General features: G+C 60.4%; 1 protein-coding gene across 1 annotated transcript in view; it reads right to left on the bottom strand.

Moving 5' to 3' along the window:
- Window positions 1–4,063: 4,063 nt before the first annotated feature.
- The window catches only part of MTA2 (metastasis associated 1 family member 2), a 109,709-nt gene continuing 95,671 nt past the window's right edge, over window positions 4,064–18,101 (bottom strand). Inside the window, exons 15-16 of the transcript XR_009454518.1 lie at window positions 12,542–12,935; window positions 4,064–4,294 (exon numbers count right to left, since the gene is read on the bottom strand). The gene's annotated coding sequence lies outside the window, so the exon portion shown is untranslated. The remainder of the gene's footprint in view (window positions 4,295–12,541; window positions 12,936–18,101) is intronic.

The following is an 18,101-nucleotide window of genomic DNA, read 5'->3' as shown; positions in this document are numbered from 1 at the left end:
AAGGTCGCTGTAACAAATTGCCACAAAATGAGTGCCTTAAAGAAACAAAACCCATGCCCTGGCTGGTTTGGCTCAGTGGCTAGAGCATCAGCCTGTGGACTGAAAGGTCCCGGATTCGATTTCGGTCAAGGGCACGTGCCTGGCTTGAGGCTCGATCCCTGGTTGGGGGCGTGCAGGAGGCAGCCAATCAATGACTCTCTCTCATCATTGATGTTTCTATCTCTCTCTCCCTTCCTCTCTGAAATCAATCAATATATATATTTTTTAAAAACCCACACATTTATTCTCTTATAGACCTGGGATAAATGTCAAGGCTTCCACAGGCTGGAGCCTCTCGGAGGGCATGTGTCCTTGCTTAGTCCGTTTCTAGGGGCTGCCCCCGTTCCTCGGGGTGTGGCCCCCCCATCTTCATAGTCAGATGTGCAGCCTCTTGGGTTCTCTGAGCCTGGCCTCCTCTGCCGCTGCCCTCTTCCACGCACACCCACCTGGTAACTACACTGGGCCCGTCCAGCTGGTCCGGGCGCCGAGTTCTCTCTGCAGCCTGCCCTGGCCTTGGCCCTGGCCCCTCACAGTCCCGTTCTCCTCACGGTTGCCAGGCATCAAACAGCATGTCAGGCTCTTGCTGAACACCCCTCCCACCCCCAGTCTCCTACGCCCTGCACCGAGCCCCCCCCCCCCGGGGGGGAGACTGGCCCTGCCTCTCGCTCTGGCCTCACACCCCGCTGCTCCCTCCACCTGCATCAGGTGCAGCCGTGCACAAGGCTGGGAAACTCGCCGACAGTGGGTAGGGTGAGCCTTCTGCGGGGATGAGCCCAGAGATTGTCTCTGGAAGAGAAGAATGCAGCCACACCCTACACTCACGGGGTGAGGGGGAGTCATGAGGGGCAGGGCTAGAATGTGGGTGTGATCCAGGGTGTGGACACCTCGTCGGATGTACCGCACCCCTGGGATGAGCAGGGGGGAGGGTGGGAGTCAGCAGGGGGCAGGGGCCCTGCGCAGGGAGAAGCGCAGCCTCCATGAGCCGTGTCCACACGCTGGTCTGGTCCTCTAGGGCTTCGCTTCTGCTGCAGCTGTGGCCCCCTCCGAGGGAGGACCCTCCCGTCTGCCCCCCCGCCCCCGCCCCCTGCAGATTCTGAGGCGCAGGGCCGGGCAGTGCTTCTGGGATAACCCACGTCCCGCTTCCACCCGCCTCCCGCCAGCCCAGGCCGCGGAGAGTGACTGATGGGGGAGGGAGAACAAGGACAAAGCTGCCGATGCCAGCTCCCTGCGTCGGGGGCCACACACACTAATGTGTGAAACGAGCAGCAAGTCCCTGCTGCTCCCGGGCCACAGGGCCTCCCCTTCCCAAGGTCACCCCAGACCCAAGCGCCAGCCGTGCAACCTGTGCAACGTTTGGGACACACTCCGCTGAACATGAAACACACTCCACTGAACATGGGACACACTCCACTGAACATGGGACACACTCCACTGAACATGGAACACACTCCACTGAACACGGGACACCCTCCACTGAACATGAAACACACTCCACTGAACATGAAACACACTCGACTGAACACAGGACACACTCCACTAAACATGGGACACGCTCCACTGAACATGGGACACCACTGAATACGGGACACCACTAAACACAGGACACACTTCACTGAACACGGGACACCCTCCACTGAACATGGGACACCCTCCCCTAAACACGGGACACACTCCACTGAACACGGGACACACTCCACTGAACATGGGACACATTCCACTGAACACGGGACATACTCCACTGAACATGAAACACACTCCACTGAACATGAAACACACTCCACTGAACATGGGACACACTCCACTGAACATGGGACACACTCCACTGAACATGGAACACACTCCACTGAACATGAAACACACTCCACTGAACATGAAACACACTCGACTGAACACAGGACACACTCCACTAAACATGGGACACGCTCCACTGAACATGGGACACCACTGAATACGGGACACCACTAAACACAGGACACACTTCACTGAACACGGGACACCCTCCACTGAACATGGGACACCCTCCCCTAAACACGGGACACACTCCACTGAACACGGGACACATTCCACTGAACACGGGACATACTCCACTGAACACGGGACACACTCCACTGAACATGGAACACACTCCACTGAACATGAAACACCCTCCACTGAACATGGGACATACTCCACTGAACACGGGACACACTCCACTGAACATGGAACACACTCCACTGAACATGAAACACACTCCACTGAACATGAAACACACTCGACTGAACACAGGACACACTCCACTAAACATGGGACACGCTCCACTGAACATGGGACACCACTGAATACGGGACACCACTAAACACAGGACACACTTCACTGAACACGGGACACCCTCCACTGAACATGGGACACCCTCCCCTAAACACGGGACACACTCCACTGAACATGGGACACATTCCACTGAACACGGGACATACTCCACTGAACACGGGACACACTCCACTGAACATGGAACACACTCCACTGAACATGGGACACCCTCCACTGAACATGGGACATACTCCACTGAACACGGGACACACTCCACTGAACTCGGGCATCTAACCAGGCACCTCCATGTGCATTGGCTAAACTGCCAGCCTAGGAGTCCTGCAGGACTTGGTCCTGGGCGCCCCCCATCTGCCTCCGATTTGCTTGTATCCCTCCCTCTCGAGAGTGGGGTTCCCAGGAAGGCGTGACCCCATCTTGCCCCTCATTTGAAAAAGCTTAGAAAATCCAAATAAGCGAAAGGAACACACGTCCCTCAAACCTGAGCCTGCACCACGGCCCTGACAGGAGGGCGTCCTGCAGGGCCTCATGGGACAGCTGAGACCCAGGTGACACTAAGGAGGCGGTAAGTGCGTCACAGGACGAGCGCGCCTCTGCTCCCCCCTCTTCCAGGCGGGACCCCGGGATCCCCAGTGGCCCCAGGAGATGGGCCTGGCTCCCAGCGCAGGCCCGCCCGGCCCACCCCCGGGAGGAATGCACCGCCTCGCGGGCAGGAAGTTCCGGCCAAAGTCAACACATTCCCCAAAGTTTGAAATTCACGGTTTCCCGTCGCTCTCTTCCTCTTTCTCGTTTCTGACGAAGATGAGACCAGCTTATGGAACAGGGCTGCCTCCTCGAAACCGCAAATCCCGGGGGAGGCATTCCTCGCCCAGGTGGTCAATTTCAAGGTGCGATTATTTTGCAATTATAGCAATGCCGATAAATGTTAAATATTAACCAGATCCCCAGAAAAGTACCTTTTGATATTTAACATCCTAGAACAAGAATTTCAGATTGGCCCCAGCCGGTTTGGCTCAGTGGGTAGAGCATCAGCCTGCGGACTGAAGGGTCCTGAGTTCGATTCCGGCCAAGGGCACATAGTCTACTGGGTTGCGGCCTCGATCCCCAGTGGGGACATGCAGGAGGCAGCCAATCCATGACTCTCTCTCCTCATGGATGTTTCTATCTCTCTCCCTCTCCCTTCCTCTCTGAAATCAATAAAAACATATTTAAAAACAAAAAGAATTTCAGACTGTACCCCAGTGACTGGTAACTTTGAGAAAAATCTTATGCCTAAAGAAACGCATTGACTGACGTTACAAAAGCATTTTTATGGCCCTGGCCGGGTCGCTCAGCTGGTTGGAGCATCGACCGGACACACCAAGGTTGTGGGTCCGACCCCTGGTCAGGGCACATGCACGCATCAACCCACAGGATGCAAACTAAGTGGAACAACAAACTGATGTTTCTCCCTCTCTCTCCCTTCCCCTCTCTCTAAAATCAATAACAAAAAGTACTGCCGTTTTTACTTTTGTGGACGAACAAAGAAGGAACCGAGAGGAGGGAGGGGAGAACGAGGGAAGGAGGGAAGGAACACTGGAGGCAGGAGCCGCCCCCCCCCCAACCCCCGACTCTGAACCTCAGAGGCAGAACAGCCGCGGGGACAGCAGCCCATCCGCTGGCCCCAGGACACAGAGAAACCGCCAGGCCGGCCGTGCAGACGCTGCACAGACGTTTATTGGGGGGGGGCAAGTGGGGACCATCACCGGGGCTGCCGAGGCCGCGTGACACGGGCGAGTCCCCTCGGGTGGCTCCGCGGCCCGTGTCCCAGGAGCTGCAGGTGCCCGTAGCTTTGGCTCGGCCACGGCAACGCGTCATGTACCCCTTTCAGCACCGGCGCCGGAGCCGGCACCCATCACCGCACAGCCTTCCGAGGGGCGGCTGCTTCCCGGCCCGGCTGAGGGCTAAGGTCCTGCAAAGCAACAGCAGCAGATTGGTATTCAAACAGTGAGCGCCCTCCCTAAACAGGGGGCTGCGGGCACCCCACAGGGCTGGGGGGGCCCCTGTCTGGGGGGGAGGCCCTGCCTTGGCCCAGCGTGGGGCGTGCCATGCCTCCCCCCCGCCCCCCCCCCCGCGCCGTTCCACAGGGAGAGGGTGGGAAGGAGGCTTGCGGGAAGCCAGTGCGTGTCCCCTGGGTGCCCCCAAAAGGGTGAGCCCAGAAGAGGACGCCGTGTTCGTGTTCGGAGAACATGCAGACAGAGAGGGAAGCACGTCGGGGCCGGGAGGGATGAGGGGCGCCCCCCCCCCGTGGCTCTCAGACAGCAGGAAAGCCCCCTCCCCTCCCCTCCAAGCTCACGTCTCTCTGCTTCACACCCTCGGGAACTGGCGCCCAGACCTCGGGGTCCCCCCTCCCTGCCCATCTCCCCTCACCTTCCTCTCCACCCACCTCCCAGCCATCCACCCGCCCCGAACCTGGTGTTGCCCGTTGCCCTCCTCCCTGGCCTCCGGGCCTAGTGGCCGGCACCTCCGGGGGGGGGGGGGCAGGGGTGCGCACACCCGGGCTTCCTCCCGCCCCTCCCTGCCCAGCAACACCCCGAGACTCGTTTCCTCCGGGAAGTCGTAGGGAGCCAGTCTTCCTTTTCAAGTTCCTGCCTAAGCCTTCGCGCCAACCAAGATGGCCTGCGCCTCCCAGGCTCCCCCTTGGCTCTCAGGGGCCCCCTCCTCCCCCAGCTCAGGGGCCCCCTGGCCCTGGGACCGCGCCTAACCCTCCCTGGGAGGCCCTGGCAAGCAACACCTCCTTGCTGACCGGCCAAGTGAAAGTGCCCTCCGACCCCTCCCTTCCCGCAGCCCTGAGATTCCCTCTTTCCTTCCGTGTGGGTGCTCCGTGCTGCTCGCAGCGGCGGAGAAAGCTGCCCAGCCGCCCTCCGACGCCAGCAGCGCTGGGCTCAGTGACGCGGAAGCTTTGACATTTCGACACCACCCTTCCCCGAGCACTTGCCGTGCCCAGGCACTGAGCTGGGCACTTCTTTTTTTATGTTTTTAAAATATTTTGTATTGATTTCAGAGAAGAAGGGAGAGGGAGGGAGAGAGAGAGAAACATCAATGATGAGAGACAATTATGGACCAGCTGCCTCCTGCACGCCCCACACTGGGGATCGAGCCCGCAACCCCAGCACGTGCCCTGGCCAGGATTCAAACCCTGACCTCCTGGTTCATAGGTCGACGCTCAACCACTGAGCCACACTGGCCGGGCAATGATCATTTTCATATGAATGCACCTACGTCACCACCTCCGCAGCCGAGATCAGGACTATTTCTAGCACCTCCCCCCCCCCCCACGCACACAGGTCCCCTCATGCACCGCTCACCCGTACCCCGCGGAGTCCACCATCACACTCTCCCTGGGCCTCTGTCTGAACCTGCGTTACTGGAATCGGGCGGCTGCCGTCTGAGGCCTTGGTGGCGCTCCGCGGGGCGAACGTGCCACAGTTGGCTTCTCAGTCTTCTGTTGATGGGACTGTGGGGTGTCTGAGGTTCGGAGCCAAGCCCTTCGAAAATTCCGGTACCCACCTGTGCGTGGGCACGGGCGCTGCTCTCTTGAGCGTGTACATGGCCTGGGGTGGATTCGCTAGGTCACCGGGTCAGCCTGTCTCTCGCTTTAACAGAATCTGTCGAGCGCCTTCCCCCAGCTGCGCCCTCCCCACCCCCCACCCCAGCAGTGCCATCGTCCCAGTGGGTCCTGTTGCCACTGTCGCACTTCAGCGTCGCGGTTCCGGTGGGCCTGCAGGGTACGCCCGTCGCTTGCATCTGGATTTTCCTGAGGAGCCGTGATGCTGGGCGCCTGCTCAGAGTCCAGTGGCCGCCTGGGTAGGCTCGTCTGCGAGTGTGAAGTCTTTGCCCAGAGTTTACTGGGCCAGAGGCCTGGGGGTTTTCGCGTAGATTCTGGAAATGAATGCTCGGTCAGATATGTATTTTTTAAACCTGTTCCTTTTTTTGTTTATTTGAGAGAGAGAGAGAGAGAGAGAGAGAGAGAGAGAGAGAGAGAGAGAGAGAGAGAGAGAGAGAGAGATGGAGAGAGCCATTTGTTGTTCCGCTTATGTGTGCGCTCACTGGTTGTTGCTGGCTGTGCCCTGATGGGGGATCAAACTCGGAACCCTGGCTCATCGGGAGGACGCTGGGCCGCGAGCTGCCGGCAGGGCCTGTCGGATGCATTTACTGCAGACAGTGTCGCCGAGGCTGAGCCTGCCTCCTCATGGGGAAGGGACACGTCTGATTTTGCTGAAGCCCAAAGTATTGGTTTATTGGGGGGGGTTGTGCTTTTAGTCTTGTTTTAGAAGGCGTGCCCGCCCCCAGGGTCCTGAGACATTCTGTCTGTGTCCATTTCTTCTTTAATTGCATTTTCCAGTTATGACTGGCGTTCCGTGTCGTTCTGTGTTAGTTGCGGGTGCGGGGCAGTGGTTAGGCAGTCATAGGCTTTACCGAGTATCCCCGGTGTTTCCAGGTCCTGTCCCCGCCCCCGCACCACCCACCGAGACCGCAACGCTGTGGACGATGCTCCCTGTGCCGGGCGTCACATTAGAACACGTCTCATGCGTGATAAGCGCTCAACAGGCATTAACACCCCCCATATCTGAGGGGGCTCTGGCTGCGGGCTCCCGGCCTCCTGGGTGGGGTCCCGTGGCCTGCCGGCTCAAGGGAGCCAGGGCCTGTCTGACCCCACAGCTCCCTGTGCCGGGTCAGTTTCTCGGACGCTGGCTTTTCTGGCACCTTCCTCTGGACTTGGGCATCCCGACTCACGGCCATTCCAATGAGGAGCATCGTCTCATAGGAAAACCACCCGACGGACTCAGGACAGCGCTCCTGTGATGGCGACGCCTGCGTCTCGGGCCAGCGGCCGGTTATCCGAGGCCCCTGTGGCCCCACAGGCCCACCGCTGCCCGGCGGCACTGCTGAGCCCATAGAGGAGCCCTGAAGAGGGGGGACATCCTCCAAAGTGCACCCGGAAGGAGAGGGGGGATAGCGCCACGCGCACACACACACGCACACACATACACACACGCACACGCACATACACACGGCCGCGCATACACGCGCACGCACATGCATACACACATACATGCATGCACATACACGTGCGCACGCACATACATACACATGCGGACACGTGTGCACGCACACTGGTTCGCGCTCTCGGCTGGCGGGCAGCTTCGCGTGACAACCCCAGCTATGATCACTTTGCAGACACTTCCTCCCGTCCTGGCCACTTCTTTCCTCCTCTGCCTTTAACAACCCGCTTGCTTCCGGTGCATTTTCTTTGCTCCCTGAATTCTCCCTTCCGTCACCATTTGCCAAACCATCTCTCACCTGCAGGGCCTTTGTCATGCATTTGCCTTTTAAATCTTTTAGTCCTTCTACCTCCCCTGAGGCAGGAACGCTCAGCTCAGCACCGGGCATTGTGGGCCAGTGTGTGTGTGAGTGAGTGAGTGTGTGTGTGTGTGTGTGTGTGTGTGTGTGTGCGCCAGCCAGTGCGTGCTGTGGGGCGGAAGGTGTGTTCTGTGGGGGACAGTGTGTGCTGTGGGGGACAGTGTGTTGTGGGGGACAGTGTGTGCTGTGGGGGACAGTGTGTGCTGTCGGGGGACAGTGTGTGCTTAGGGCCGGTCCACACGGGGACGCACAGCCTCCCGCGCCTCCTGCCTGCCTGCCCTTCTCCTGTGGGTCAGAGGCTGGAGGGAAAGTGAGGGGGCTGGAGGTGAGTCATAGCTTTCTCAAGTTGACGGGGACTCAAGATACAATCTAGTGCAACCCCCTCATTTCACTTTACAGATGAGGAAACAGCTCGGGGGGAGGGAGGCTGGGGGAGGATGTGTCAGGGCCGTGTGTGTGTGTGTGTGTGTGTGTGTGTGTGTGTGTGTTGGGGGGGGGGCGCCCACAAGTGCCAGGCCAAACAGGAAGTCAAGTCCCAGGCCCCAGGCAGAACGTCCAGTGCCACCAGGAACCCGGATGGCGTCCCCCGCTCCCGGCTCCCGGCTCCCCGAGCCGTGCGTGCCTCCCAGAACCACGGCCCGTCGGGGGCAGCAGCCCCCCACCCGCCAGCCCCAGCACGTGCGCACGCGTGGCCCTCCCTGGGAGCCCCCCGGGGCCACCAGGCGCAGAGCAGCCGCCACCGCCGATGGGGTGTTCCAGGATGACTAATGCGGTGACCACATCTGAGGTCCATCCTATAATCACGCGGGAACGGCCGGCCATGCCCCTGGCCGCACCCGGCTCAGCGAGGAGGGAGAGCAGCAGGGACCGGGGGCAGGAGGGAGCCAGGGCCTGTCTGTCCCGGCCTGTCCCCCGAGCCGGCAGGCCACGGGACACCCACCCCCACAGGAGGCCGGGAGCCCGCAGCCAGAGGCCCCCAGATATGGGGGGGTGTTAACCCCTGTTGAGCGCTTATCACGCATGAGACGTGTTCTAAACACCCCACAAACAGATGCCCAAGCCCCCACCACCACCAGCACCCCCTGAATGAGGCGCCATCACTCCCCATCGGACGTGCTGACGCGGCATGGGAGCCCTTGGCCATCAGCAGGGTGCTCCCCCCGGAGCCTCTGGGAGGGGTCACAGTCGGACAAACCCCCCACCCCTCACTTCTCGCCAACATCGGCTCCCCCAGCGTCACCATCAGACACGCGTGCAGACCCCCCTGTGTGTAAAAAGCCCCGGGTGGTGGTCGAGATTTCAGTGGGACGGCCCGGCCGGCTCCAGGATTGAGCATCAACCTATGAACCAGGAGGTCACAGTTCGATTCCCGGTCAGGGGCACAGGCCCGGGGTGCGGGCTCGATCCCCAGTGGGGGGCGTGCAGGAGGCAGCTGATCAGTGATTCTCATCATTGATGTTTCTCTCTCTCCCCCTCTCCCTTCCTCTCTGACATCAATAAAAATCTATTTTTAAGAAAAAGATTTTAGTGGGACCTGATGACTGTCTCTATTTTAATGGTAAGGAACTTGCTTCAATGCTTGTCAGAAAAATGCCAGGTTTCATTCATGTAGTGACATAAAGATGTCTTTTTAATTAAATGTAGGCCTTAAAAGTAAATCCATGTAAAGAGATCTATGAGACACGTGGTATAAGGGCGTGGCAGAGAGCGTGATGGCGGCACTTGAGTGACAAGCCTGGCCTCATCTATCTGGTCCTGGTCTCATCTATCTGTTCGCCTGTTCAGGGCTGGGCCGCCCCCTGGCTCCTCTCACTCCCACCTGCCAGTTTTCTCACTAAAACCCGCACCTTTCTCACGGAAACCGGATAGTCCGGAAGCCCACAGCCCGAAGCCCTCCGGCCTCCGCCTGCCGATTTCCACGCGGGACCCGCTCGCCGTGGGGTTCGCTCTGCTCTCTGGCGACGAACGAGACACGAGGCCGGTGGACCTCCTGGAATCCACAAGTACCGGCCACGTGCGAAGAGGGAAGGGAACGAGGAAACCCCGCCCGTCCCCTGGCCCCTGTCCTGGGCGCCGCCCCAGCTGGCGTCCTCCGCTGCGGCCCCTCCCGGGCGCCCCGGGAGCTGGGCTCGGCCTGGCCTCGAGCTCACCAACCCAGCACTGTCCCCTCCCGCGGGGGGCGCCGCAGCAGGGAGTGGCCTCCTGGCCCCAGATCCCCCCCTGCGCCCGCCCAGCCTCAGAAGGATCCTGGGGGCACACCAAGGACGGCCCTGCCCTGGCTAAGAGGGGCCGTTCACAAATAACACTCAACAACAACAATAATAATACTCATAAAGGAAACGGGGGGGCGGTGGCGGGGGGGGGGGGGCGGGGTTGCTCCAGGCCCTGGGATAGACCCGCACACAACAGGCTGGGACTCGAAGGGCCCCGAGTCCCGCTGTCCCCCGATTCTCAGAGGACACGGATCAAAGCCATGTGCCCGGGATCGTGTCCCCCTGGGCACCGCCTCGCGCAGCTGGGCGGGCGCCCGCCAGGAAGCGGGCCTTGTTCGGGCATTGTTCTCTCCGAGAAGAGGATCTCGAAAGCAGAAGGAAATTGGAAACAACCACACGATGAATATCAGATGCTCCTTTCTCCCGCTGCGGCGGCAGGAGGCCCAGCGGACGGCGCCCCACCCAGCAGCTGCGGCCGCCGTCCAGGCCGCCCGCCGCGGGGAAGGGCTGGCCCAGCCTCCTCACCTCCATTGATTCCCTGGGCCGGGCCCTTTCTGCAGCCACTCCCGGGTTCACCCAGGGCCCAGCCGCCCCTGAGGCTCCTTCCCACCAGGCGCAAGCGGACCCGCACCGTACTTGTCGCCTGAGGACCTGGGCACGTTCTTACAGACTCACTCACTGAGCCCCCAGCCCCCAGGCCGGGCCGCCCGCCAACTGGATTGGGCATCTTTGGTGGCACCAAAGGGCCCTTCTCCTCGCCTCTTACACATCAACCGCCCCAACGCGTTCAGGAGACCAGCACGAAGCCCCACTTAAGTCAAAGCCCCCCCGCCCCCCGTGCCCGCGCCTCGCCGGCCAGAGAGAGAGGGTGGCCCAGGGGGAGACGTGTCCACTCCAGGACATGCGCCCCAGAGACGGCAGGAGATGAGGGTGGACATTAAGGAGCTTGGAGGGGGAGCAGGGAGTGCGTACCAGTCTCGCCAGCGTCGGGTCAGGACTGTCAGGCTCAGAACTTTTTCTTAAAAAGGCACTTTTTCTTAAAAAGGCACTTTTCCTTAAAAAGGCACTTTTTCTCCCTGTTGGGGCTATGATTCATCTTAACGTGATGCGGCGTTCTCCGCCACCTGCGCAGACACCAGCTGTAAGGGGGACTCGCAGCTCCTGGATGGCCTCAGAGCTTCCCGCGGCCGCCATAGCTACCATCTGAGCAAGCAGAGCAGCAGGCTGGCTCCCGTCCTCCGGCTGGGCCCCGGCCACCCTTCCCCAAACCAGGGAGAACGATGCCAGCAGGAGGGACCAGGCGGTGGTGAGGAGCACGCAGTCCTCTGCAGGGGTCCCTGAGCAGGGTCACGCTGCCCAGGGCGGGGGGGGCATCCCCGTGAGTCCCTCTGGGAGCAGCACAGCGGCCAGCGGGGGGCAGAGGCGGGCGGAGCTGAGCTGCCCCAGCCCGACCCCCTGCAGGTGAGGTCACGCGCGTGGATGCCCAGGAGCCCAGCTCGAACGTAAGCGGTGGGCCTGGGCCTGGGCGGGAACCCAGTCTTCTCTGCTGGGCTCAGGGCGCCCTCCGCCTGCTGCCTGGGGCTGCCGGGCCCGCGGCTCTATGCCATCAGGTAAGCGACCTGCCCCCTCTGGGGAGCAGCAGGCAATGGCCACGCCGCTGCTTCCTGCCACTGACCAGCCGTGTGAGGGGGCAGCGGGGAGGCCTGAGGCTGAAGGAAGGCCAAGAGGACCCCCGAGACACTGACCAGAGCTTGGAACGTCCCGACCGTGAGAAAGATGACCCGCTTGTCAGTGTCGCCACCGCTCAGGTGTGCTGTCACCTGCAGCCAAACTGCTGTGCCCGCCTCTCCTGCTCACTGACTCCAGCCTCCCTTCCCGCCGGTGGAGCCCCCAGGCCAGTGGGCCATGTCGCCCAGGGGCCCTGCTCGTCTGAAGGTTGCGGAGCTGTCCCTGCCTCCCCCCCACCCCCACCCCCACCAGGGCCCCTGCCACCCTGTGCTCCGCAGCTGTGTCCCATGAACCAGCAAGCCCCTCCCAGGCCCCACTCCTCTGTGAGTCACCCCAGAGCCAAGTGCCCTCAAGGACCCTTGTTCCGCGAGTCACCTTGGGAAAAGGCTTAGCTCGCCAGCCAGCGACAGAAGTGACAGCTGCCTTAAGGACAAGTGCAGGGCTGCCTCCCCGGCCCCCCCAACTCCCAGGCCAAAGGTCAGCGCTGCAGGGCCTGAGAGATGTCCCCCAGTCCCTCTTGGTCCCCCCGCCAGAGGCCACTCGGTGCAGCAGGAAGAGCAGGGGGTTCTGAGACAAGAGCCTGATGTAGGCAGCAGGGAACGGCCCCTCCGCCCTGCAGGCCCGACGAAGGCCAAGTGCACCCTGTGCTCACAGAGCCGAGCTCCGGAGCCCGAGGGGGTGAGTGAGGACAGCAGTGGCCAGGACGATGTCTCCCAGGCTCAGCCTTCACTGCACGCTCTGCGTGCCCGCGCCACCCACCGGGCCACCCGCAGGGGCTGCTCCCCCCGCTGCCCCACGCACAGCGCACAGTGTGTCTCTCCAGGTGTGGCCCGGAGCCACCTGCCCACACTCACCTGGGGGCCTTCATTCACTGCAAATTCCCAGTCCCCACTCCAGTTCTACTCAGCCAGGCTCTCCAGGGAGGGGCCGGCGATGGGCATGTCAGGCACCCAGGTGAATGAGGTTCCCTGACCTGACCTGCCGGCTCCTTCCTTTAACCATGACCGTCCCGCTAGGGAAGTCGGCCAGGCCCTGGCGAGAAACATCGGTAGGGGAGCCAGCCATCTGGTGGGGCCTGGGGGGTTGCCTGGGACTTGGGGCTCCAGCGCTAAGACGGGGAGAGCCCAGAACAAGCCGGGGCGGTCGGCTGTCCCAGCCCCTCCCAACCCGCACAGAACAGGGAGCAGGGCTCCGGGCTCACGGGCAGAGCGATGTTCCCCGAGGGGCTCCTGTGGTGTCGGATGGAGCTGGCATGCACCACGAAGGCACTTGGCTTGAAGTGGGCGTGGGCGCGCTTCTGGGATTTCACAACGCTGCCAGCACAACACGAAGGCAGCCACAGGAACTGACTCAGGGCTCTGGAAGCGAGTCCAGCCTCCCCAGGCTGCCCCCCAAAACCTACTCTCGCCACCCACCCTGTGCCCGCCCTGAGCTGACTTGCTCCCTCCGGGTCAGGGGGGTCACTCTGGGGAGGAAGGAGATAGTGAGAATCACAGGGTATCAAACCAGGAAGTGTCCTGGAGATCAAACAGGCCTGGCCCCTCACTTCTCAGCTGAGAAAATTAAGGCCCCAAAGGGCCAGGAGACTGGCCGGGTCACAGGGCTAGCCAGCCCCAAGGTGACCCCGGCTGTCCTGACCTCACCCCTCTGGGCAAGCCCCTCTGCTGAGCAAAACTGACAAGAGCAGAAAACGAAACCAGAAATAGTCACTGCAGGGAGGAGGTGGCGAGGCTCACGGACGGGTCAGGGCAAACGAGTGCCTGAGGGACCAGGGGGTCCAAACCCTGCATCTTACAGAGGGGGAAACTGAGGCCCGCGGAGGTCAAATATATTTCCTGGGCTACAGACAGGACCTCCTGCAGGTCACAGGGGCTACGGAAGCGGCACTGCCAGCAACTCTGCAGATGCTGTGTCTGTGCCCTGACCTGGGGACAGTGTCCGCAGAAAGGGGGGACCGGGGCTCCGCAGCTGGAACTGGAGACCTGGGTCCCAGACGCTCGGCCTGGGGAGCCTGCCCACCAGGCCACGTGGGGGCTCTCAGGGGCAGGGACATGACCTGCACTTTTCACTTTAAACATAATTGAGTTGTATAGAATAATTGAAAATAATTTAGTTTTTGCACCCTGGCCGGTTGGCTCAGTGGATAGAGTGTCGGCCTGTGGACTGAAGGGTCCCGGGTTCGATTCCAGTCAAGGGCACGAACCTCGGTTGCAGGCTCCTCCCCAGCCCGGGCCCTGGTCGTGGCTCGTGCAGGAGGCACCAATGTGTTTCTCTCACATCAATGTTTTTCTGGGTCGTGAGCAAAGAGCAGGGGGCCCCCGCCCTGAGCTTGGACACAGGGACCCCGAGGTCTGTGTCCTGGCGGAACTGGATTCCACGCCGCCCTTTACCAACTGTGAGACCAGGAGCCTGTCACACTCCATCGGGAGGGAGGACAACGTCTGAGGACTGAGGACGGATTCCTAAAAGGTATTTTGCGTCCTCCACGGTCCAGCCCATGACCAACGGGCTCCTCCTTCAGTCGGTCCGCTGGCGGGCCCTGGCGCGGCCGGCCCCTCGGGGAACGAGTGAGTCACTTTAGAGTAGAATTTCCTGAATAGCTGCAGGAGGAGTCTTGGAGTGATAGACACTGAAACTTTCACATAGAATTCTCCCTAAAATGGCCTTTCCCCCTCCCCCTTCCCAAAACAGGCGCAAGGACATTCCCCCCGCGGCCCAGCCCTGGATCTGCTCTGACCTCAGTGTCTTGCATTCAGAGCTTTGCCTCTCTTCCCACAGTCCCCGCAATCCGCCCTCCCTGGCACTTCATCTCTGGTCTCTAGCCCAGCGCCTCAGCCTCCCGGTCACAGGGTCACAGGTGGGGAGCCCAGCTGCCACGCCCGGTGGCTCAGCAGTTTCTGTCCGTTGTTAAGGCGCAGGGCTGGGAACCTCAGAAGATCCCAGAGCCAGAGCCGTGCTGCCAACAATCACAGCGACCGCCCCCTTCACACCGCGCTTTCGTCCGCAGATCCCGTGGATCCTGACCAGCCACCCCAGCAGGTTTAGCCACATTTTTATGACCAAACTAAGGCTTACAGGTGAGGTGAGCTTCAAAGGTGGATGACTTGAACTAAGGTCTTCTCACTCCAAGTCCACATGCTTTGCTGGGTTTTCTTGTGCTGTTGTTTTTATATATTTTCATTGATCTCAGAGAGGAAGGGGGAGAGAGATGGACACACCAGTGATGAGAGAGAATATTGATCGGCTGCCTCCTGCACACTCCACCCTGGGGATCGAGCCTGCAACCCGGGCATGTGCCCTGACCGGGAATCAAACCCTGACCTCCTGGTTCCTAGGTCGACGCTCAACCACTGAGCCACACCGGCCGGGCTGCTTTGCTGTTCTTGGACCGCCTACTCTGATTAAACATCTGTTCTCTACCACCTGCCACGAGGATGGGCAGAATGAGTGAAACTTGGCGATCCGGCTGAACTCCTCCGACAGGGAGATCAGCAGCATCACGCTGCCAATGGCTTTCTCTTCCCATTAGGGTTAAACTGTTGCTGTGCCCATCACTGCAATTGCTAGTTGCAAAGACGTGCTCGGTGCAAGCAAGCCACGGAGGTGTCCGTGCAGGAGGTGGAAGGAAGGTGATGTGGTCACAAAGGGTTTGGACAGCCTGGCCGGCGTGGCCCAGTGGTTGAGCCTCAACTTATGAACCAGGAGGTCACAGCTCGATTCCCGGTCAGGGCGCCTCCCCAGATTGCAGGCTCAGTCCCCGGTGGGTGGGGGGTGAGGGGGAGGGATGCAGGAGGCAGCCAATCCATGATTCTCTCTCATCATTGATGTTTCTATCTCTCTCTCTCCCACTTCCTTCCTCTCTGAAATCAATTATCCTATATAATAAAAGCCTAATATGCAAATCGACCAAACAGTGGAACAACGGGTCGCTATGACACACACTGACCACCAGGGGGCAGACGCTCAGTGCAGGAGCTGCCCACTGGCCCCAGGCCAGCCAAGGCAGGTGCAAGTGGGCCCCCCCCCCACCCCCAGCCCGATCACCTCGCCTGTCACTACACAAATCGGCCCAAACTGCCAGCCAGGCCTAGGGACCCTACCCATGCATGAATTCCATGCACCGGGCCTCTAATAAATAAATAAATAAAAATAAAAGACCTGCTTTACTTGGTGGTCAGGCAAAGCCTGGCCCCTCCGTGCAGCCCAGCTCAATGCCTTTACGGGACACCCCTGAAAGCAATGTGGTTGCGCTTCTTTAAGGGAAAACACATATTCCACGGCCAGACTTTCGCAGTGACCTCATCAGAAAGCACGTGCAATAAACACCTTCCACCTCTCGTCTCCACCGTGGCTCGCCCAGCATGCCAAGAATTCGTCTTGAAACGCTCAAGCCTTCTGACACGGAGGAAAGAATGTCAGCAGCGGTCACTGGTTTGGAAAATGAGAGACAGAGACGGTCTCAGGCAGTTCCCAGCGAAAACCGGCAACAGCGCCTTCCTTCCATCCGCACGCAGTGGCCCGAATCTGCCATTCTCCCCGTGAGATCCTGGCTTACGGTTCACTCCTCTGAAGTTCAATTCGACTCAACAAACGCTTCCCGGGGCCTGATCTCGGGTCAGACCCGGTGCCGGTGCCGTTGCCGAGGCCTCAAAGATAGGAAGCGGCACATGGCCCCTGCCCCCCAGCACCTTCTTCCACTGGGGGGTCGGGGTATGAGTCATAGCCCTTCTATTGGGATTATAGTCCCATAACCAGACTCCAGCAGGAGCTGTGGTTGAGGGGTGCCCCAGGTGTGACGGGTACAGGCAAAGCTACAGGTGGTTCCAGAGAGAGACAGAGGTTAGGGACAGAGAAGCTGACGTGTGGAACCACCTGAGTTCACACGTGGACGGCCCGGGGGCAGCAGGGGCGCTCCAGGTCTGAGGGCCGGGTCCTAACCCCGAATCGCTGGCTTTACGGAGCCCTGGTGCTGGCTGCCGGACCCACAAACACAGCGCGGTGTACACGCCGCTGCCCATCCGAACGCTCTGGCCCGCAGCCACACAATGCGCTTGCGTGCGATGAAAGGTCCCATGGGTGGGCCTCCCGGGAGGGCAGGGCCCGCAGTCTTGTGAAAGGCCGTCTACATCAGATCCTCGTCTCCCGCCCAACCCCGTCTCTCATCTCTTTATTCTCTCAGGGAATCAACAGAACTTCCAAAGAGCCGGCTCGCGCACCAAGCCCCACGCCCACCCAGCTGGTGGATTTCAATAGAATGAACAGCTGACACCAGATGCCGGGCTGCTGCGCGTCCTCCGGGCCTCGCCCGCCTGCTGTTCGGCCCAGGTGCCTCCTCCACCCGGGGTCAACCGCGGCAAGGTCAAAGGGCGTCCCATCTTGCCCGGCCGGTGCAGTTCAGCGGTTGAGCATCGACCCAGGAACCAACAGGTCATGGGTTCGATTCCCAGTCAGGTCACATGCCCTGGTTGCAGGCTCAATGCCCAGTAGGGGGCATGCAGCAGGCAGCTGAACCATGATTCTCTCATCATTGATGTTTCTATCTCTCTCTCCCCCTCTCCCTTCCTCTCTGAAATCAATAAAAATTAAAAGAAATGCCATCGCCTGCGAGGCTTGAACCGTAGAAACCTATCTCAGCCCCGGAGGCTGAGAGCCTGAGGTCAGATCCAGCTCCATCCACGGGGTAGGGGCGAGGAGGGGGCCTCACAAAGGTGCAGAGCAGCACACTCTAACTTTCCGACACAGACAGGAAACCTGCAGTTTAGGTTGGAGGAGACGACACTTTCATTCATGAATTAGAGGCCCAGCGCGTGAAATCGCACACAGTAGCCCGCCCACCCGTCCGCTGCCCCACCATGCTCGCAGCCCCGCCCACCCGCTCACCCGCCACTCGCCTTGCTGCGATCGGAGCCTGTGGGCCGCAGGGGAGGGACCGAGAGGTGCTCAATGCACCTCATGGTGACCGGTCGTTTGGTCGTCCTGGTTGTCACAGGCACTGGCTTTTTATATACATAGATGTGCAACGCCAATGGAGTGCAATGTGCACACTCACATGTGCCCAGCCACCCGAGTCCGCACTGCAGGTCGGGGCCATTTTGACAGCGATAATGTGGATGTCATTGAGTCTTTCCTCTGACGCAGATGACGGGGTCCCAGCCTCCTCCACAACCTACCCCCTTAAATACACACTCACACACACACACACACTCACACACACACACACACACACACACTCACATTCACACACAAACACACGCACACACACACACTCAAACACACACACACTCACACACTCACACACACTCACACACTCTCACACACTCATACACACACACACACACACACACACTGTTATTCTGAAGTTCCTGAAACTGACCCCATCTGCTCCCACGAAAGGTCTGCCATGATTCCCACCTC

Source organism: Myotis daubentonii, chromosome 9 (assembly GCF_963259705.1).
Source record: "Myotis daubentonii chromosome 9, mMyoDau2.1, whole genome shotgun sequence".
Classification (NCBI taxonomy): domain Eukaryota; kingdom Metazoa; phylum Chordata; class Mammalia; order Chiroptera; family Vespertilionidae; genus Myotis; species Myotis daubentonii.
The sequence above is the reverse complement of the archived record's forward strand: the minus strand, read 5'-3'. Positions and strand labels throughout refer to the sequence as shown.